Source organism: Crinia signifera, chromosome 1 (genome assembly GCF_055691185.1).
Source record: "Crinia signifera chromosome 1, ASM5569118v1, whole genome shotgun sequence".
In the NCBI taxonomy this organism is placed as follows: Eukaryota; Metazoa; Chordata; class Amphibia; order Anura; family Myobatrachidae; genus Crinia; species Crinia signifera.
This window is the reverse complement of record NC_139217.1, coordinates 358,960,118-358,982,960: the sequence shown is the minus strand read 5'-3', so window position 1 is coordinate 358,982,960 and position 22,843 is coordinate 358,960,118. Positions and strand designations below refer to the sequence as shown.

Here is a 22,843-nt window from a genome sequence, read left to right as displayed (position 1 = left end):
TGTTCTCCCATAGGCAAAAATTAGACAGAAGTAAAACAAAAACATCTACATTTACTCCGGATGTCTCCAGTCATTTGAATTAATAAGAATACATCTATGACAAAGGGCTGTAAAAATATTCTCCAAAAAAAGGGGATATTGAGGCTCATCTTGCCACACATTAGGGGTACATGATCTGTATCAATGGGTAAATTGTGACAGCTGGGGGTACATTAACCAATTGACTTTTTTCACATTTAATCATGAGCATAATTAAATATATTTACTAATGTAATTTCCTTTTCCAAATAGTCTTACCAGAGCAGCCTAGCTTGGTAAATAAAGTCCTACATCGACGCCCAAATAAAACATAAAATGAAGTTGCTTTTGCATTTGCTTGTTGATTAAAATTGCAAAAGCAGATGAGCCTTTATACACGATAACTAATTTCCAAGTGCAGTGTTCTTCTGATTTATAGAGAAGTAGAGCCATGAAGAGGGGAGAAAGATAGCCCAGAAATGAAGCAAATTAATATGTCTTATTACATATGTTTCAATACTAGCAAATATTCTGAAGACATTGTTTCATTGGAATTTGCATGATAAAGCAGTAATATATACAAGCATTTTTTTTAATTATACTTTGTATATAATTTCATAAAAAAAGCAATTATCTTTATGAACAAAATGCAATTCATTAATTCCCATTGGACAATGTTTGTCACTGCAAGAATAAAATTTATATACTCCAGTATGTTATATTTTCTACTGGGAGTAATTTAGAACGTATAGTATTAAAATATTAATCTATTAAGATCTCCACCTTTTGAGAGAGTTTGCTGTTGAATGAATTTTTCCTGTCAAGTTCATCATTATCATTTCCATGTCACCTAGGTAACTGTTAACAGTGGGCATGATTCTGATTTTGGAATAACGCAATTCAAAACAGAGCAAATAACTGTACACCTAATGAAAATCAGACCTGCCGTTTTGGAAATGCAAGACAACTTGGGGCCTGATTCATACCAGATCACTGCTATGTAAATTTGCAAAGGCCTGCAATCAAATAGCCACCATCCAGACAGAGTGAAATTCCACCCAGCGCAAGTCTGTGAATGGCTTGCTAAGTGTGCGTAACTCTGATCCTTCCACAAGTCTGTGACAGAGACCAGCTGATCAAGGCTGGAGCTGACATCACACGCCGTCCCTGAAAACACCTGGGGACACTCTCAGAAAACAGCCGGTTGCCACCCACAAACGGTGACTTCCTGTCGCTCAAACTGTGGGCAAATTGTGAAAAAAGAATTGCTGATTTTAAAAGCTTTTTGGTGTCGCACATGCATGCTGTGTCCCAGATGCATGCCAGTAATTCCATAATCGATCGGCTTGTGAATTCACGTAACAACGCTCAGGTCTGAATAACCCCCTTGGTCAGAGTATCTCCAAAAAACAGGTGGTCTTGTGAGGTATCATGGTATACAGTGCTGGAACCTACCAAACGTGGTTGAGAAAGGACAAACGTTAAACTGGCTAAAGTCATGGGTATCATTGGCACATTGATGCGTATGGGGAGCAAAGACAAGTCTGTCAGGTGCAATCCCACAGGAGATAGTGTAGCACAAATTGATTAAATAAATACTGTCTCTGATTGAAAGATGTATCTGATGTCTGGTCTTCCTTTCTTCACAACTCAGATACTCCAAAGCATTTGGGTACCTATGTATCTGCCCTCAGTGCTGTAAGTAGACATTTACAAACTAAACTAAATGGGACAAGATCTCTGTTTCGATCTTACCTCTGTCACCAAACAAGAATACCAATAACTTTGCCACCACATTTATCATACCCTGTATCCCAACAGCACCATTGTACGTACAGTGTGTAACGCATGATTGACTGGGTTTCCATAACTTTTGCCATTGTGTGAGGATTGTGTGCAAGCCATGGCTTTGTAAAGGTGCATATTGCTTATTTTATATTTGCACTACATAAGGCCCTATATTTGAATAAATATTTTTTCGTCAATAGATCTTGCAAAAATATAAGGAGCGCAAAGTGATAATAAAGCTTTACTGTATATTTCACATACTGTACATAATATAGAAGATTGTACAACTGCAACATTGTACACCCCTGGATTCAATTACAAACATGTGAGCCTAATCTGGAGGTAGAATACATTTCTCATTTTACTCAACCATAGGGAAAATCCACCTCTGTTCCATCCAAAGCGGTTACATTTCTTCACTTTAGTAGCATGCTCCTCAATGCTACTACATCTCAACATGGATGAGAGTGGGAGACACTTTTCCTTCCTCTTTCTTCATTATACAGAATATGTACATGCTGTATGTGTATACTGTATAGTGTATATATGGAAACAATTACTTTTGTCTCTGACTTGTCTGTTACTGTACTACCAACATCCTCTGTATTATGTGCATTGTTATTTTTTATGTCTGTAAAGTGCCTTGAGTCCTGTTGGAGAAAGTGCGCTTTATAAATTAAACTTACTTATTTTGTACATGATAGGATGGAATGTACTCACCAAGTATGGACGACTTTGATTTTACAAGGAAAACAAAAAACCCCAGCTCCTCTATTAACCCTCTCAGTAACATAATATCTTTAGGCATCATGTCTGGAGCTCACAATATCACACTACTTAAAAAGGTGTCTAGATCCCCTTCAGTTTTGACAATTTTCCCATCATGCTCTGGGTCCCTGTATACCTGGTAGGGGAATATAAATCTGTGGTGAGCGAAGTGTGCGAGCGTAGCGAGCCCGCAAGGGTACAATGCAGCTAAAATAAAACAAAATACAGTAACCTACACCTTTGTGAATTACAGATAAAATAAAAAACACTGTAAGGGCATCTAACAACTTCCGCCCTCACTGAATGTCACATCCTGTAATCAAAACTGAGCGGGATCTAGTCTCTACCCTACTGAAAACACAAAAAATACAATGTTTCTATTGCAGGTCCCCTCTCCACCTCTCTCTTGATCCCCAATTTCCCCACACCTCTGTTTGTGTATGAAGGGGGTATTCAATCCACGACGCTATTTCCGACAGGGCAAATAGCGTCGAGTGCCTATTCAATGCTGTTGTTCCCAACGGCATTGAAGAGGCACCTCGACAGAACGGATCTGACTGTAAATTGTTGTGTGGGCTTAGCAAATACATTGATGTGTGCAGTAGATTGCATGTAAGCTACTGTACATATGTATATAGTGCAACTAATTTTGCTAAATGAAGTGATTCCCTTTTCAAATCCAATTCAAGCTCCTCACACTTCACTTTCAAAGCTCTTAAGCCGGCCATACATCAGAACGACCTGCATATGACCTGGTTGTATGCAGGTTGTAAGTGTGGTCGAAGGAGCAATCATATCTGCTTTAAAAGCACATACAATCTGCTTAAGACTGCAATGGAAGCTGATGGATCAGATGTGCAGCACGTCTGATCTGATGACCGACTTCTCGACCTGCGGGACCGCGTACTGTAAGCAGTCTCTTCACTGCACAAATGCATGTCACTAACTGGTTACTTCCTCCTACTCCTGCCTCCAAAATTCTAGCCATTGTGCTCCTTATCTCTACCCCTCCTTATCATACTCTCCACCTCTCTACAAAACTTTAAAAGTGCTCCCAAGGCCCACTTCTTCATTGAGACTAATCTTTACTTCACACTCTTCTCAAGGGCACTAGCTCTAGGTCTCTGCCACCCAAATAATTATTTCATTGTCCTGTCCTCTGATGCAGCAATCTTTATTTACCATATACTTGTCCTAAATTGTCTTGTACTGTAAAGTCGTTTTCTTGTGTTTGCACAGTTATGTACTCTGTTAGGCACCATATCAATAATAATAATAATAATAATAATAATACTGAGCAGGTCTGTAGATGTAAAAGAAAAAGGCTATTAAGTATATGTCCAGGGAATGGGAAAGTCCAAGTTTTAAGAAAAAAACGAAATCAAATAAATTTCCCAAAAAGAGCAGAGAACTACAACATATTCAGCGCTCAACTTCCAGCATTCTGATGAAATATATGTGCTAGAAAAGTACAACAATGTCATGTTGTTGTTTGTTTTTTTGGGGGAGTTTTTTGCATCCCTTAGATCAATATAAGGTTGGAAATAACAGTCTGTTTTTCAGAAATGAAATTCACACAGCTCCTGCCATGGTCTATGCTTCATACAGCTGAGCTGTGACACATCTGAGATTTATCTCACCAACTGCAAAATAATTTTATAGTGGGAACCTATTGTGGAAGATAAATCAATTGTCAGTTTTACCTGCATGCCGTTAAAATCACCTTCCAACCTCGTAAAACACATACAAATCACCACTCTCCAGCATTGGCCTGGCGATACAGGCTGTTTGCAGCCCTGAGTACCATGCCCGGGGTATATAAAAAGTAAAGAGTAATAATTATTGCATTTTAACAGCAGCCCTGTAGAAATAGTTGTGCTTAGAGAAGAGATCGAGTGTTACAGAGCAATGATATAAGGTTAAGCTTCCTGCTTGTAAATATGAGCTAAACCAGACAACTGTAACAGGATCCAAGGAAGAGCCTTTCTAATCACATAGACATATCAGACAGCGAAACAACCTTACTGTGTGTTCTTCACATTTTCTGTCTCTGTCGAGATATGCAGTACAGACACTAATGGGCTGCACGCTGATGTTTTATTAGGAAACATTTTTAGCAGGTTCTAAAATAGTTGCATGAAGCTTCCACAAATGAATCGCATCTGATAACAGTAGTTAGAAGCCAATTGTATAGAAAAATGTTGTTACCTCAGTAAAAAACTAAATATTAATAATTTTTATATTAATATAAAAAAACAGTAGAGCTGTCCTGTAGTGAAAGGTGGTGATGGCAGGGGTTTTACCCTTCATCTGTAATTCTGTAAAGCCCCATGCACCCTACACAAGGCCCTTCTGAGCGATATCTTTAACCGACCCTCATCATCTGTGAAGGCAGCTCAAACTAATTATATCATCAGCGGTTGCATGCACAGGGGGACCCGGTGATATCACTTAACGATATGGTTAACCAATATCGTTCAGTGTGCATGTACGCTATCATTTGACCAGTTTCACCTCATATATAGTTAACTACAGTATATTGGTGGTGCCTTATTTGGATAGTGTGTACAGGGCTTTACAGAATATGCCACTTCTTGTTGGAGATATTCAGAATTTAAGAAAGCACTCTGTTGTTCAAATTCCACAAATCAGACATTTCAGAGTCAACATCTGCGGCATTATATCAAAGTACTATTATGTGTGACTGCTTGCTACAAAGACTTTTAAATCCTACTGTATGATCTGGTACCATCAAAGGTACACTTGAAATCACCTTTCAAATAATTAATTTGTCAAATAAACCATAACATCAGTTCCATCAGTATATCTTTTGGCCAGGCCCAGTGATAAATACTACGGCCCTAATTACATGCTATGCTGGCAGATGAAGAGGCGTGGCTACACCATCTTGGGGGCATGCTGTTCCTCTACAGCATCCCTATCTATGGTACTTAGGAGATATGTATCAATCCTTCAAAAGAGGTCAAGTTGCCCAAATACCCCAATTGCCTATTGATCAAATACATTGTATAAATTGATAACTAGAAGGTGATTGGTTGCTATCAGTTTTTATCCATCCTGCCTCTTTAGACTGTCTGATATAGCTTCATCTTTGTACTCTTTTACCTCTGCTTTCATCAACTGAGCATTTTATACCTATTCAACGGAATGTATGTGGGTACTTGTGTATTTTGCCGGCGCTCATCGCATCGCATACCATAACGCATACGATGGTATGCGATGCGACGCGATATCGTTCGATAGTGTACGATGGCATACAATTTTCAAATTGTATGCCATTGTACATGGCATACAATGCCATACGATGCGATGCGATTTAACATTGTATAAACACCCTAATGGGTGCTTATACAATGTTAAGCGCCCTAATGGGTGCTTACAATGTTAAATGCACCCCCACGCCACCCCCCCCCCCACTATAAACGTGAACCCGAAGCGTGGAGAGCGCAGCGAGCCCGCGAGGGGCGGCGGTACGCGTCCTACGACCTTTTCATACCCCCACTATCCACGTCGGCGTGGAGTTGAGAATAGAATAGTGTGGCGAGCCTGAAGCGTGGCGAGCCCCGCGAGGGGACGCAGATACCTGTGAAGCCCGCGAAGGGACGCGTTTACCTGTGAAGGTATCCGCGTCCCCTCGCGGGGCTCGCTGCGCTCGCCACGCTTCGGGCTCGGTGGCTCGCTGCGCTCGCCACACTATTCTATTCTCAACTCCACGCCGACGTGGATAGTTGGGTTTGAAAAGGTCGTAGGACGCGTACCGCCACCCCTCGCGGGCTCGCTGCGCTCGCCACGCTTCGGGTTCACGTTTATAGTGGGAGGGTGCATTTAACATTGTAAGCACCCATTAGGGTGCTCAAAAGCACCCTTTAGGGTGCTTATACGATTTTTTATCGTATAGGGGGTCAAAATCGAGTCGCATCGCATGCCATCGGGTACATGGCATGCGGTGCGGTACGTTCATCGTACGATGGACATCGGGGGCGCCGCCAAAATACACAAGTACCTGTATGTGTTAGGGCAGAAATATATAGCTTCAAAGTGAGTCAGGATGCTAGCGTGCGTTGCAGTAATTAAATGTTGTGCTCCATTAAGTTGGAACTGCACCTGTGTTAACCTACATGTGTGGGGTACCTGCTCACTTAGGAATACGGTCATTGGGTCACCAGCATGATGGTCGACAAGCATGGGCCGGATTTAGGGGGGGCACCCGGGCACGATGCCTGTCATTTTCAAAAATTAAATTTGTTTGTTTTTTAACCTGTAGGGACACGCATCTCCCGGACAACACTACACACGAGCCTTCTGCGGAAGGCTCCCGGACACTGCTTAGACAAAGTGACCTGAGCTGGTGCTGCTGTGGAAGGCCCCCTCCAGCTTTCCACAGCAGGTCCAGCTCATGTCAGTGTGTGTAAGTGATGGCCGGGAGCTTTTGAGTGGCCACACCTAAATCCTTCGCTTTTGACGCCAAGGTGGGCCTGTGTACTTTAAATGCCAGGGCCTATTTATATTCCCATCCTCTCTCTGCTCTCCTCCTCTCCCTCTCCACTCTAAGAGCAGGCATACTGGCACCACTAACACACCCCCCCTCCAATCCCCTCCCCTATCATGGGAAGTGCCATCATCGGCTCCCAGGCTAAAGCATATCCATTGGTTCCCAAACTGACAGTTGTCATTACTGGCTCTCAAGCCAAAACATCTCACCATAGGTTCCCAGACAGACCGATAGTACACCATTGTTTAACAGTTTATCCAAGACCTCCAGTTTGCACATCCCAGAGTTTCAAAGACATTGGACACAAACAGCTGTGTTCATGGAAGCAGGGCAAGGGGGGCCCAACCTGCTCGTCAGGCGGGTCCCCCTGGCGAAGGCCACTGGTGGGTTAGTCCCCACTCCCCTGTTCCTGGGTATTAGTCAACACCCTGTTTCAGCTGCTTTCTTGTTTGCCACTACCTCTCTTCCTGCTGCATGCACTCTAGATTAGGGTGGCCAATCCCGGGATCGGGATCGATGGGATCCCGGGATTTGGTCTAAAAACCGCCGGGATTTGAATCCAGAGATTGGACAGTATCCGCTCCAGAGTTACCCCTCACCATTAAATCCTGTAAGTGTTTGCAGCGTCGGCCGCCCGCCGGGCGGCTCTGCTGCTGCTGCCACCGCCACCACCCGCTTTTGTCTGCCCTGCTCCCGGCTGCCTGCCCGTGTAAGTAAATTATTGTGCGGGGCGGCCGGAGCGGGGTTGACTGGGCTCCTTTTTTGCACTTGTTTTAATAGAAACATAGAAACATAGAATTTGACGGCAGATAAGAACCACTTGGCCCATCTAGTCTGCCCCTTTTTTTAAACATGTTACCTCAAACCATATTTGATCCTTATTTTTTTGTAAGGATATCAATATGCTTATCCCAAGCATGTTTAAATTGTACTACTGTATTTGCGTCTACCACCTCTGTTGGGAGGCTATTCCACTTATCTACTACTCTTTCTGTGAAAAAATTCTTCCTCGCATTTACCCTGAATCTTCCTCCCTCTAGTTTCAGTGCATGTCCTCGTGTTCTGTTGCTCCTCTTCCTGTGAAGAATGTCTCCCACCTGTACCTTGTTAAAGCCCTTGATATATTTGAAAGTTTCTATCATGTCCCCCCTTTCCCTTCTCTGCTCTAAAGTATACATATTAAGATCTTTTAGTCTTTCCTGGTACGTTTTGTGATGTAGGCCATGCACCATTTTAGTTGCCCTTCTTTGTACAGTCTCTAAAGTATTTATATCCTTCTGGAGATATGGCCTCCAGAACTGAACACAATACTCTAGGTGAGGTCGTACCAATGACCTATACAGTGGCATTATTACTTCTTTCTTTCTACTGCTGATACCTCTCCCTATGCAACCAAGCATCTGACTTGCCTTCTTCATTGCTTTGTTACATTGCCTACCTGCTTTTAAGTCCCCTGAAATAGTGACACCTAGATCCCTCTCTTCCTCAGTAGTTTCCATTATAGTGCCATTTATACTATATTGAGTCTTTGGATTTCTGAGACCCAAGTGCATGATTTTGCATTTTTTGGCATTAAACTGTAGTTGCCATTCTCTTGACCATTTCTCTAATCTGCCTAGATCCTCAATCATTTGTTTTACCCCCTCCTGGTGTGTCTACCCTGTTGCATACCTTTGTGTCATCTGCAAAAAGGCACATTTTACCCTCAATTCCATTTGCAATATCACCAATAAAGATATTAAAAAGCACCGGTCCAAGTACAGATCCCTGGGGTACTCCACTTGTAACCTTTCCCTCCTTTGACTGTACTCCGTTTACTACAACTCTCTGTTTTCTGTCCTGCAACCACACTCTTATCCATTCAACTATCTTAGAATCCAATCCCAAGCTTTCAAGTTTATTTAACAGTCTGCGATGTGGGACAGTGTCAAAAGCTTTACTAAAGTCTAGATAAGCTACATCTACAGCCCCACCTTGATCTATTACTTTAGTCACCCAGTCAAAAAAGTCAATAAGATTTGTTTGACATGATCTTCCCCCAGTAAACCCATGCTGTTTTGGATCCTGTAACTTGCTGGTTTTGAGATATTCTACAACTCTTTGTTTTAAGAGTGTTTCCATCAATTTCCCTACTACTGATGTAAGGCTCACTGGTCGATAGTTGCTTACCTCTTCCTTGCTTCCACTTTTGTGCAGTGGGACTACATTTGCTGTTTTCCAGTCCTCTGGGATTACTCCAGTAGCTAGTGACTGGTTGAATAATTCTGTTATTGGTTTTACCAGCTCCCCTTTTAAGCTCTTTTAGTATCCTTGGATGTATCCCATCTGGCCCCATTGATTTATCCACTTTCAGTTTTGAGAGTTCTGTGAGGACTTTCTCCTCTGTAAATGTACTTGTCTCTCCCTCAGTTTTCTGACTATACTTGCAACTTAACTGTGGCCCCTTCCCCTCTCTTTCAGCAGTGAATACTGAGCAGAAATAATTATTAATATTATCTGCTATTACATTGTCCCCCTCAAGAAAACTTCCACTCTCTGTCTTCAGTCTAATTATTCCACTTTTTGTTTTTCTCCTTTCACTTATATACCTAAAAAAAGTTTTCCCCCCTTTACCCACTGACTGGGCCATTTTCTCTTCAGCCTGTGCTTTTGCACATCTGATTACCTTCTTAGCCTCCTTCTGTCTAACAAGATACACCTCTTTGTCCTCATTCTTCTGCGTCTGCTTAAATTTCTTAAAGGCCAACTTTTTTGCTTTCACAATACTTGCTACTTCTTTTGCAAACCACAATGGCTTTCTTTTTCTTGTGTTTTTCCTAACTCTTTTGACACAAAGTTCTGTTGCTTTTAGAATTGCACTTTTTAATTTTTCCCACTTATCCTGCACTCCTTCCAAGTTCTTCCACTCTGCCAAAGAATCCCTTACAGAGTTTCCAATCTCTACAAAATCAGCCTTCCTAAAATCTAACACCTTTGTTTTTGTGTGCGATGAGTCAGTCTCTGTCTTTATTTTGATCCATACTGCTTGATGGTCACTGGATCCCAGGTTTTCACCCACATTTATGTCAGATATTCTGTCACCATTTGTAAGTATTAAGTCTAATATTGCGTCCTTACGAGTGGGCTCCCTCACCAATTGCTGGAGGGATGCTCCTTGCAAGGAATTCAGCATGTCCCTACTTCTGGTGGAACTTGCAACAGGCAGCTCCCAGTTTACATCAGGTAGATTAAAGTCTCCCATGATTATCACCTCTCCTTTTAATGCCATTTTATTGATGTTTTGGCTAAACTGCTTAGAGATGTGGATCCCGGGAATCCCGGGATTGAGTTTTTTTCAATCCCGATTCCCGGGATTGAAAAAATGCCCCGGGATTGGCATCCCTACTCTAGATTTATTAGAGCCCCAAGATTCCAGTTTGCAGCACCCTCCACTGGTCTACCAGGGTCACAGCTGGAAACACAGAATACTCCTGCGCTGACCCTGTGAAAGGATCATATATGCTAGCTAGGAAACAAGTTTTCTTCCTTTTTTTTTTTAGCATACAGGTTTACATTTTTTCAATTTATATCACAGCTTTAGCAGGTTTTACATCAGGCAATTCACAGGGTTCACAAGAGGTTACAACAATACCTAGCATAGACCCCACACCCCAAGCCTATTGTCCAGCTACTAACTGGCATTGGAACATCGACCCTCTTCCCTGAACAGATATTTAAGAGTAAACCACAGGTGTCATCAGATATTAGGGAAAACCTGGACTGGATCTAATCCGTCCTGCTGCTCTAAACCGGAGATCCTGCTGTTCCACATTAACCTTATATGGAACTATATTGTCCTGGCCACAATACACACAGACATACACACACATATATAAACATAAGCAATCATATATGCGCACACAGATACATAAACACACACATATATATGTATATATATATATATATATATATATATATATATATATATACACATGCATACATATACATACATACATGCACAATACTCACATAAATTCTCACCAAGTAGAGGGAAGCAGTTTCTTGTTCTATTCTGGAGGTCGGATTTTCTATGTGATTGACAGACAGGGCCTCCATGGGTAGCAGGAAAGGTTTGAGGAGAGGAAAGGGGTGATTACCACAATGCCTGTATGTTCCATATCACTGAGTATAGATACCAAACAGCCAGGAAGGTTCCCTCACTCCCCCAAACACCACACTGTGCTGCACTGGACTCTCTGCACTGCAATCAGTGACATGGAACATGTAGGCAATGTTGGCATCCCCTTCCCGCTCTTCAAGCCCTCATACTCTTCCACCGTGTTCTGTCCCTGCCTTCATCTAAAGCTCAAATTCCACTCACTCCACCCTTTCTATGCCCCCCACTGCTTTTCCTCTAGACGGTGACCTAGAAACGTTAAATGCCAGTCGTTGTTACCAGAAAAGTAAGACCAGGTGGTATTTTATCATTATCAAACATGCTACAGTATTTCAGCTTATTAATAAGTGACTAATGTTGTTGTACCCTTCATATGCACATTGTGTTAAGTAGGGTTATAATTTTAGGAAGGGGCACTGCTACTGTAGCATAATGTGTAAGGGGCACTACTATTGAGTGGCATAATGTGTAACTAGCACTTTTAGTGTGGGCATAAAGTGAAAGGACCACTATTGTGTGTCATAATATGTAAGGGGTACTACTACTCTGTGGTATAATGTGTAAAGAGTACTACTACTGTTTGGCATAATGGGAAAAGAGCACTACTGCTGCATTATGTGTAAGGTGTACTACTATTTTGTGGCATAATGTGTAAAGGGCACTTCTGTTTGGTACCAAAAGAGCACTACTGTATAGCATAATGTGTCAAGGGTACTACTAGTTGTGCCATAATGAGTATATTAAGGGTACTACAGTGTTGTAGAATTTCAATAAGGTATCCTGGTATGGGTGCCGGATGGCTGACAGACAGTCAGGATCCTGACAGTCATTACACCTATGTTGGAATCCCCACAGCCACTGGCTATTCTCCCTCATGGGGTTCCACGAGCCCCATAGAGGGAGAATGGAATAGGTGGTGAGTGTAGTGAGCCACTGTACCCACAGCGTGGCAAGTGCAGTGAGCTTGTTGTGCTCCCCCCGCTGTCAACAACAAGGGGCTTTGTTTTGCTCCCCCCGCTGTCTGAATCCGGGCAGTCGGGATCCTGAAGTCGGGCTAATGACGGTTGGGGTCCTATACCACACCCCCCTAGTATATGGCATAACACGTATAAGGGATTCTACTGTGCAGCATATTGTGAATAAGGGACATTGCTACGCGTGCAATTTATCGGGCACTATTGTAGTTTTAATCGGGGTACTATTGTGTGGAGAACCCTTTCCCCATGAGACCATACCTTCTTTTTCAATGTGCGCTAAACTTATTTAAAATATGGGGTTGGAGTGGGGGCACCAGTGCTCACAGAGCAACAAAAGTTGGTAGTGTATGTTTGGAGAGGGAGTAGGTGCACTCCCATGTTTTTTCCAGTGGTGCTCCGACCCCATATTCACTCATGTTAGGGATATCTAAATGCATTACCTGTACAAACAATGTAACCAAACCAGCAAGAATAAAATAAATATAGAGAAGGGAAGGGTTACAGGAGGATGGGGAGGGAGGGGTGATCCAGCTAGTAGGGTGTCCCTAAGAAAGTGCACCATGTATCAAGAATTTTATAAAAAGAGAAGCAGATTGACAGAAGAGAGAAAGTAGGGTACGGTATGAGTATGTAACTCACAAATATAGATTAAAACAGAAGGTCTGGCAGTCCACAAGCTGTGGAAGAATGTGAGAGTGGATTTTCAAATGACTACCACAGATCTGAAACCTGCAGGAATTCTTAAGATCTGTCATTAAGGTACGCAGTAATTTTTTCCATACTTGTCAAATGCCAAATTTTATCAATCACTAAGCGGAGAGAATGCGCTTCAGGGCGCTTCCAGTGTAATGTAACTAGGCATCTGGCAGCATTTAAAATTTGAACTACTAGTTTGTTGGTAATAGTATCCGAAGTTGCATGTGGTAGTCCAAAAAGAAACGACCAGTGAGCTTTAATAATAGGGAGATTCACTACCTTGCTAATCAGAACCACAATTCTGTCCCAGTAAAGAAATACAGAAATGAATACTTATGAAGTATTTACTTGTGTGGTGAGGAATAGATTGAAGAAGCCATGGAGTAAAGGGGGGTTACAGGAGACTTAATTGCTGGGAGAATAGCCTTCTTCTTTTTGCACTAAATATTCAGGACAAATGTGTGTTGGAAGGTGGAAATGAGGTCTGCCACCTCTCCAGGAACACCTTAAGCCATATTCCATTTCTGTTCTCATATATGGCAATCCAACTAACCGGTACTTATGTAGTATCTGGGCGCCCGATTTTAAAATCGGGTCGGAAAAATCGAATCGCATGCGATCCGATGCCATTTTCCATAGGATTCAATGTTAACATTATCCTGTTCATTTCCCCACTATCCAAGTGGGCATAGAGTTGATTTTATATAGCGTGGCGAGCGCAGCGAGCCACCGAGCCCGAAGCGTGGCGAGCGCCCACGGATTACTTAAAATGTTTTCCGCGGGGCTCGGTGGCTCGTTGCGCTCACCACGCTATATAAAATCAACCTTATGCCCACTTGGATAGTGGGGAAATGAACAGGACCTTGTTAACATTGAATCCTATGCAAAATCGAATTGCATCGCATGCGATTCGATGCGATTTTGACGAAAATCGTGTCGAATCGCATCTGATTGTATGCCTTAAGGTAATCACAAAATCGGGCGCCCAGATACTACATAAGTACCAACTAACCAAAATATTATAATTGGATGTTAATCACACTTTAGTTTGGAGGTCAGTGGTGGGCGGCATAAAATGAGTTGATGTAATTCATTGTAATGTCCCCAGCTGTAGGCACCTTTATTGCGCCGGGCCCCGTCTGCACCATCGCTAGTTTCCATCACTGCTTTGTGGAGTTTGGGCACTCAGACCTATATGGTAGATATCAGTCTGTAGTAGAGAGAGGCCCATAAACGGAAGGTTACTAGGCTGCTGGAAGGATTAAAAAGCTTCTCAAAGTCCAAGGACTAAAGGGGCGTACACATGCACACAGTGTGACTAGATAGTCAAAAGTGCCTAGAAGGTTAGCTAAAATCGCACAGTTTAAAAAAATGCAGTCAATACGATGCGCGTCATGATTCCCTAGCAAAAAGGACTGTGCAGACAAGGCAATTTTGACTAGATCAGACTATCATAGTGAGCATAGGCAAAATCACCAATGCATCTAGTCAGAATCTTTAAAGAATTTACATTTTAAGAATAAAAGATCATGTTTATTTTTAAGATGACAGAAATAATCCTAGAATCTACCTGAACAAATTCCAATTTTTCAAAGTACAGTACATGTAATCTGTACAAGAGGTAGGCAAATGCTGGCTTGTGGTTTCAAGTTCAGCTTAAGCTAAATGAAGGCTGGGAGATAAATTCACAACATGTTCACCTGCTCACCTGATAGGTGTAAGGACACTAAGGGCAGTATTCAATGCTCTTGATTCACCGGTTTTTTCGCAGTCGCTGCTATTCGCTGTTGTATTTGTTTTGGGACTTTTGCATAATTGGCTGTAGTTTGCAGAAAGTGTATTCAATGCCAAAATGGAGAACTGTGTTCACTGTTTTATTTGTTGAAGTTCTCCGTTCCGCTTTCGACTTATTTTTTAGGTGAACTGAAATTTGTACTTATAAAATAAATGTTTTTTTATTCATTTTATTGGTGTCTACAAGTCAGTTTATTTATTATTTGAAGGATCTTGCTAGTATTATTTCTTTGCAAGCACCACATTAATACCACTTTCACATCGCCGACACGTTTTAAAAACCGGTATTTAAAACGGTAATTAAAACGGGTCAGAGCCTTAACAGTGACCCAGATTACCGTTTTAAATACCGGTTTATACCCCTTTCACATCGCATTTTTAAAACGGTAAATTGCCGTTTTTTTTTCCCTTTTTTTTTTTTTTGGAAGCTTGGTTCATGCAGACAACTTTTCTGACAACTGTGATGACTATAAATGCATGAAATCAGCTGGTCATGTTATACAGAATGCAGAGGTCTCAGTGACTCCCGGGCAGCAGCATCGTATGGAGCACACTCAGAGCAACCTCTGTAGCACATCTGGGTGGCCAGCCAGAGCACTGCACGACCGCTGCACACAGTCCCCGGGGCTCTGTCACACAGACAATCCCACAGTCTACAACAGCAGCGCGATCAGAAACAATGTAACACGACATGAGAAGTCACTGTATGGACAATCACCCAGCAGACTGGAGACAGGGATGCTGCGCGGTGTGTTTCTAGGTGACAGCAGCCACACTGCCACCCCTGTGGGGGCCACACCACACTAGAGCACGCCATGTGACAGCCCTACTGAAAATCAGATCTGGTGAATGCACAACACTTCGACAGGACTGGGGATGTGCACCCGGGAGGCGGGGCTCGGCGACCCCCATGCACCAAGAGTATACGGAGGGCATAGGACTGACGTCACTCACGGTCATCCCCGGTTATAAGGCGGCCGGATTCATTTCAGGGGCTTCCATGTTAATCCCCGGCAGCCACGGGCAGCTAACACTTCCAGGTACATGGGGGACGGGTTTTTTTTTTTTTCCCTTTTTAAAACGTTTAAGCCTGTACACATTCACATTGCAGAAAAAACGGCAAGGAACCGTGTAGGACTCTGCTTTTTACACGGTTCGAAATGCCAGTTAACTTGAAACTGTAAATTGGCTGTGGTGCATTCACAGTGCAGGCTTAAACGTTTTAAAAAGGGAAAAAAACGGCAATATACCGTTTTAAAAGTGCGATGTGAAAGGGGTATTTAATAGATTTAGATTTGTTCGTTTACTGTTCGGTTTACTGTTGTGGTGTTTTTGTTTTTTAAACCTTTCATTGAAGCATATGCCTTTGTTATTAGGGAATGTAGCCTTGGAGTATATATATACTGTATATTGTATGAAGCCTAATAGAAAACAAAGGACTAGTGTTTCATCATGGATGGACTACTGCATGTAATTTTAGAGTCAGGGTAGGAAAAGGCTTGCATAGCTGAAATGTTAGGGGACTATAAAGGTAAGCACCTTGAGATGGTGCTTAGGTTTGCTGGTGTAAAAATTACACACCCTATACTCACTGGCATGCAACATATTTAATGGCCTGTACTATCCTCGGTTCATGACATCTATACATTATGGGGGTTATTCTGGTTGATTCACTCGGATGCGAATTTGCACCCTTGCGAGTCAACCAGAACCCGCCCTGTAAAAGGTGATACGCCGCCCTCCCTTCTGTGGATAAATGTAAGCTGCAGCCCTCTGTTCCTATCCGCAGCATCCGCCCTGCCTGTGCAGCACCAGGAGTCCGCCATCCTGCCTGCCACCGCTGTGTCACCATATTGTGTTATTTTCGCTATCAGGGGCAGCGAGCCCCTGAGGCATTGAATATGGTGACCGGCGGGCTGGCGGCAAATCCAGCTGACGGGAGAAGCATGGCGAGCACAGGCGAAACCATGACAGCATACGCTGCCCCTGCGCTCGCCGCAGCATTGAATACGGCAATAGGCCAGGTTTGTTAAAAGGCTCCTTTCAAAGTTAAGGAGAGTTTGGAGTGCAGTTAGGAATCATTCATGCTGGTGTATGGAGAGCAATAATTCATGTTGATGTTCCCATTGCTTGTAAATACTTCCTGCCTTCCATCTATTTCTACAGATATTTGACCACCAGAATACAATTATAGAACAAATCATTTCTGCACTTGATCCTTAGCTTGCTGCTGACTGAAGATCTCCTTTCCCTTTCTTATAGTGATCATCCTATATAAGAAATGGATAGCACTGCTCCTCACCTCTATGGGAGAAATTCAAGTGTTGTGCGCGCCAATTATCAGTCTTGACTGACCTATATTTGCGGCATCTAGCTCCGAGAACGGGGCGGGCTCTGACACCATACAACCTCAGCCGCCTGCCCCTGGAGGCCTTGGGCCCGCCTGCATTCGCATGAGAACCCCCAGTGTTTTCCTGGGTGCACACACCCTTTTTTGTGGGTATGCACAGGAAATACTGGGTGTCCCCATGCGCCAGCCCCCTGGCTACCTCCATCCAACCGCCCCCCCCCCCCCCCCTTGCGAACACCTCGGCGGCCCTGCACATGCGTATATTTGCTTATACACACGCACAGAGCTAAAACATCTGCCCCTGGTGCGAATATGCCAATCAAACGTGAATCAGGCCCTATAGTTCAGAAACCATACCCATCGTATATTTCATTTTTTGAATGATTATTCCAAGAATCATATTTTTATAAGAATTCAAATCCGTAAGATGAAAACAATACAAATACTGTTACAATTATAAAACCGTGATAGAAATTGAGAAATATTTACTCTACTTGGGAACAAAATGTCCCAAAACAAAGGATGAAGTATTTCTTTATAATTTCTAAAATAATCATAGGTGTGTGTAGATATAATTCGCACCAATGACAATCCCATACTGGGTGTGTTATACTATAACAGGGAGACCCACTGTGTGAGGTCTCCCTGTCATTACATGAAACTGCAGAAGCTTCAACACACAAAACTGAATTCCGTATTGAAGTTAGGCCAACAACAACCTTGTGGGCTACCCCGGGTCCACGAGCCATGCGCAGAATAACACTGGGCCTCTTCCTGGCACACCTTGGGTAAAGAATGCCATGGTACTGAATGAAAAGTTTACATTTATAAATGTATATGTCTCAGCCCACTGAAACCTGCACTTATACAAATTCATACTATATATATAATGCTCTGATTTTAGACTCCCAAACTGTCACTTCTCTGTTCAAATGCTTCACCCACAGGTAGTATTCCGAATTGCCTGGTGCGCTAGGACAGAACACAATCTATACTGTATCATCTGAAAGATAAGTGTGGATTTACTTTTCAAATCAAAGGCTGCAGAAATTATTTGATGGTCAGCGACCATCGGATGATTTCTCCCCTGTTTGGCCGCATGCAAGGGGGGCCATTAATTAATTGTGGTTTGCCAAGTCCCAGCATGGGGGAGAGGCCTGGTGGGACTTGAAGTTCGACTGTAAAAAGCAATGTTCATCTTGGGGGGGGGGACGACACCCCTTTGTTGAGAGCTTGCTGCTTCTGAACACGTTTAGACACCATATAATTGGGTAGGGAAGTATCAGTGAAGAAAGGGTACATTTTTTGGATTTCAGTAGATTGTCATTGTAGAAGCCATAATGATGCTAATAAATAAAATCCTAGGTATTAAAATGCTAGTGCTGCTCCTCACATCTATGGGGGGAATTCAATGGGGTGCAAAGTAGTATTTCAAGTGCTGCTCCATTCTGGCTTGCACAACCTCTAATGCTGACATTACTGGGGTTTTTGTACTGTCATTTTGGTGAATACATCAAACCTCCCAACATAGCCCTCTCGAGGAGGGACACAATGCTCTGCTCCTGGACTTCTCTGTTTCTGTTAGATTGCCATCACCTGTGGTGAAGCACACCTTTTTTATCAATTAACCTGTTTAATCAGGTGGTGGCAATCATACATGGAATGGGTCACGTTGGGAAGTGTGCACCATACCCCATGCAGAATTTCCACACCTGCTTGGCAAGATCTGCAAAATTCTGTAATGCCCTATGACATTTAAAAACTGAAAAATTAGCATTTTCCCAATTTGACATCTTGGAAATATTTTTTTTCTTCATTCAGTCCGGGTGGGACTGATGTAGGTGTTATAATGAGCTTTTTCATCTTGTCTGAGTATAGTGGATATAGTGGCAAGTAAATTACAGAGTTGCATTAAAAATAAATCAATAATAATATACTGTGAGCTGAACTGAGCAAACAAATCCGTGTTGGTCAGGTAAAATAGCAGGCTGTTCAGATTGAGAATTAAATGACATGATTAAATTGTCAATTTTTCTTTTTTAACACTATAATCAAATATTGTACAATTATGTCAACATTCTTACAATGGCCTTTTTCCGCGAAAGAACATACTTAGGATCCAGCAGTTTTGGAACATTTCATCCAGTAATGTCTTAAATGTTAAACATTTGTTTTAATGTCTGCAACCTTTACAGAGACGCCTGTCTCCAGGCCTAAAGCCCTGAAGGCAGTAGCAAATGCAGGGGGGGGGGGGGGTTCTGAGTACCCAGAAACCCCCCAGGAGTCTAAGTGTCCTAGGCTGAAAGCTGAGGGTCCCCTCTTTCCATGGGTACAAGAATTTTAAAAATCGGCCCTTGGAAACCGGAGATATCTGACTTCAAATCAGTGGTCCCCATCCAAGCCTGTTAATTGCTATTCCCAGTCAGATATTTAAGGTTCCGTCTGACTTAGAGATTTTCTGAGGGTATTTTACAAAAGCTGGGACTCTCTCCCTTTGAAGGACACTAGTACTCTTCCCAGAACCAGAGATATCAGCCTTCCAGCAGCTGGTTACTGCTCCAGCACCACACACCTGGTATGTAGTTTTATATACTCGTTGGCAGATTGCTCTGCCTCCTGAACTCTGATCCCCTAGTCCTCAATAACATTTGGTAGGTGGGATTCTCTAGTTTTTAATTCCATTAAAATCTAAGAAATCTATTTACGGGAACTGGAGATATGTGCAGTCAAGCAAGCTGTCCTCCCACCAGAAAATTATGAATTATAAGCCCACTCCACTATACACCCCTCCTCTGCATATTAAACATCCTCTACCACCCTGGAAGTTATGTATCAGGGCCCCTTTATTCAGCCCAATGCCTCTTTTTCCCACCATCTGTGCAGTAAAGGGGTAATTAGTGGAAATTGCTGATCCAGGCCCTACATGCTGAGCGGTTGATATAATACCCCCTACCACCCGTGGGACATCAAAGCTTCCCCCACCCCTACCGCTGGAGGATCGGTAGGGGCCCCAATACATTGCTATACCCAGGGGCCTACACTGCTGTTGATGCTCCTGTGTGAATATATATATATATATATATATATATATATAAATTGGGTCTGATTCACCTCCCAGCGCAGCGGTACAAACTACGCAATGTACCACTGTTCAGTACATTGTCCATTCACTGGATTAGTACTGTACAACATGTGCAGTACAGGTCCTGCATCTCTGGATGCAGTAGGCTATAGACGTCAATTGATTGGCACTTTGCAGCCATTTGATGGTGGAGAGTTGACGGCCAAACCAGAGGTGTGCCGCTTTCATTTTGTCAGAGTGGCGAGGCCATGGGTTTTGTCTTCTGATTGAGGTTTCCTTGCCTCAATGGCGATGACTGGTCTGTGTAATCTGAGGGTTTCACAGCCAGCCGATGGTGTCTGTTCTGAGGTTCTTAATCTACGTCCTGGGACACAGCAGAGGATCACACATGTATGCTTCAGCGCTACAGTTTTCTTCCAAACCTGAATCAGGCCAATTGTGTAGATATTTGTTTTCAGAGGAACCTGTAATCAAGCTTGGCATTGTGGGCAACCTTTACAATTTTAAAAAGAAGCTTCTCTATATACTGTAAATTTCCGCTAGTGAACGATTTGTTACTTAAATAGCATTTTCATCTGCACAAACTAAATTTAATTTTCAAAACACTGCTTGTATTATTTTCTGGTTCTTTGTTTGCAGCTGGAACATTTCCTCGTGTTCGGTTTACTGTTGTGGTGTTTTTGTTTTTTAAACCTTTCATTGAACCTTTCATTGAAGCATATGCCTTTGTTATTAGGGAATGTAGCCTTGGCGTATATATATATATATATATATATATATATATATATATATATATATATATATATATGCTGTATATTGTATGAAGCCTAATAGAAAACAAAGGACTAGTGTTTCATCATGGATGGACTACTGCATGTAATTTTAGAGTCAGGGTAGGAAAAGGCTTGCATAGCTGAAATGTTAGGGGACTATAAAGGTAAGCACCTTGAGATGGTGCTTAGGTTTGCTGGTGTAAAAATGACACACCCTATACTCACTGGCATGCAACATATTTAATGGCCTGTACTATCCTCGGTTCATGACATCTATACATTATGGGGGTTATTCTGGTTGATTCACTCGGATGCAAATTTGCACCCTTGCGAGTCAACCAGAACCCGCCCTGCAAAAGGTGATACGCCGCCGCCCCCCCCCCTTGCAGCGTGTGAATGAATGCGAATTAATGTTTAACATAAAAATCCAGTTGCAGCCTGTGGGTGAACACCCACATCATTCGGCGACCATCGAATGATGTGGAACGTGCACGCATATCTAACTTAGATTTGCGTGAGGGTTTGAGCAGGCAGCTGGCCGGCTCTGGTTCCGACATCACGGCCGATTACCATGGGAACGCCCAGCGTTTACATGGAAAGGCCATGAAAGGCTGGGTGTTACCATGGATGCGACTATCAGCCGCCGCCCCCCCCCCCCCCCCCCCCCGGCCATAAAAGTCAGGGGTTCATGAACCCAGCGAACAGTATGTTCACAGTGGCCGCATGCACCCGGCCTATTCACATATGCAGAAATGCGGCTGCGCATGCGCCAAACATCGGTCCCCGTGAGAATGAACACTGGCTGTGAACCAACCAGAATAAGGTCCTTTTTTTATATCCCAGAGCTGGAACTTATGGTGCCCACACACGGTGTGATTATCACGTGCGACTTGATCTTTTTCGTTAAAATCAAATCACGTCTGGTTCAAAACGCATTGTGTTTATTTTCCCTTGCAATGCGATGTGCACTCCCGCGTGGTCCCTATTGCACGATAAATTAGTATGTGCATGCAGGTATTTTTGCACTACATGGCATGCTACTGTAGTGGGTACTTATGTATTATCTGGGCTCCCATGTTAAATACACCCCATTTTTTCATACCCCTACTATCCAAATACGCATGGAGTTGATTTTATATAGTGTGGCGAGTGCAGCGAGCCACCGTGCCCGAAGCGTGGCGAGCGCAGCGAGCCCCGCGAGGGGACGCAGTCTCATAAGAAAAACGGGAGCCCAGATATTACATAAGTACCCTGTAGTGTAGTCAAAATCTGGTGTGATTGAAATCGCACAGTGTGTACAGTCCAAATCGCATAGTACACATTCTATAGGCTCAAATCGCACCTAACACTCATCTCACTGTTTGTGGGCACCATTAGATCTGAGGTTTAGGTCCATGGCCTACCAGTAATGCATGTTATATACAATAACCGGTTTAATTCATCCTCTAAACTCTACAAATACTAACATTCTGTTTTTCACACAGGGTTTGCTTATCGCCTGAATATCTCATGGAATGAAAACAGCTTGTCTCCGTCGTCTTGCATGACAGGTACAGCACCACCTCAATTTCTTTTTTTCTTGTTACACGTTCTAATAAGCCTGAGAAATTGTCAGAGGCAGAAGTGTTTAATTAACCTTGTTTTATGTAAAAATAAATAAATAATCATTTCATCCCAGAATTTCATCACCTCATTTTTCTTCTATAGAACATCTGGAATGGAGTATGTCTGAAATTTTACACATCACTGCATCGTCAAAGAGTTAATTGTTTGATTCTCATTTTGTAAAGATGCCCAAGGCTTGAGAGAATCTGTGCCAGTTAATCAGCAGTAACCTGCGAAATGGAATGTGACATTTGCCCTTCAGACAATGAACATCCTCATACCAAACCAATTCAACAATATTGCAATTTAACCCTTTAACACTT

General features: G+C 42.7%; 1 protein-coding gene across 7 annotated transcripts in view; it reads left to right on the top strand.

Moving 5' to 3' along the window:
* ARVCF (ARVCF delta catenin family member) overlaps positions 1-22,843 on the top strand; it is a 576,304-nt gene that overhangs the window by 177,822 nt on the left and 375,639 nt on the right. For all 7 annotated transcript variants that reach the window (XM_083149627.1, XM_083149617.1, XM_083149662.1 and 4 more), the window contains one exon: positions 22,400-22,465. The gene's annotated coding sequence lies outside the window, so the exon portion shown is untranslated. The remainder of the gene's footprint in view (positions 1-22,399; positions 22,466-22,843) is intronic.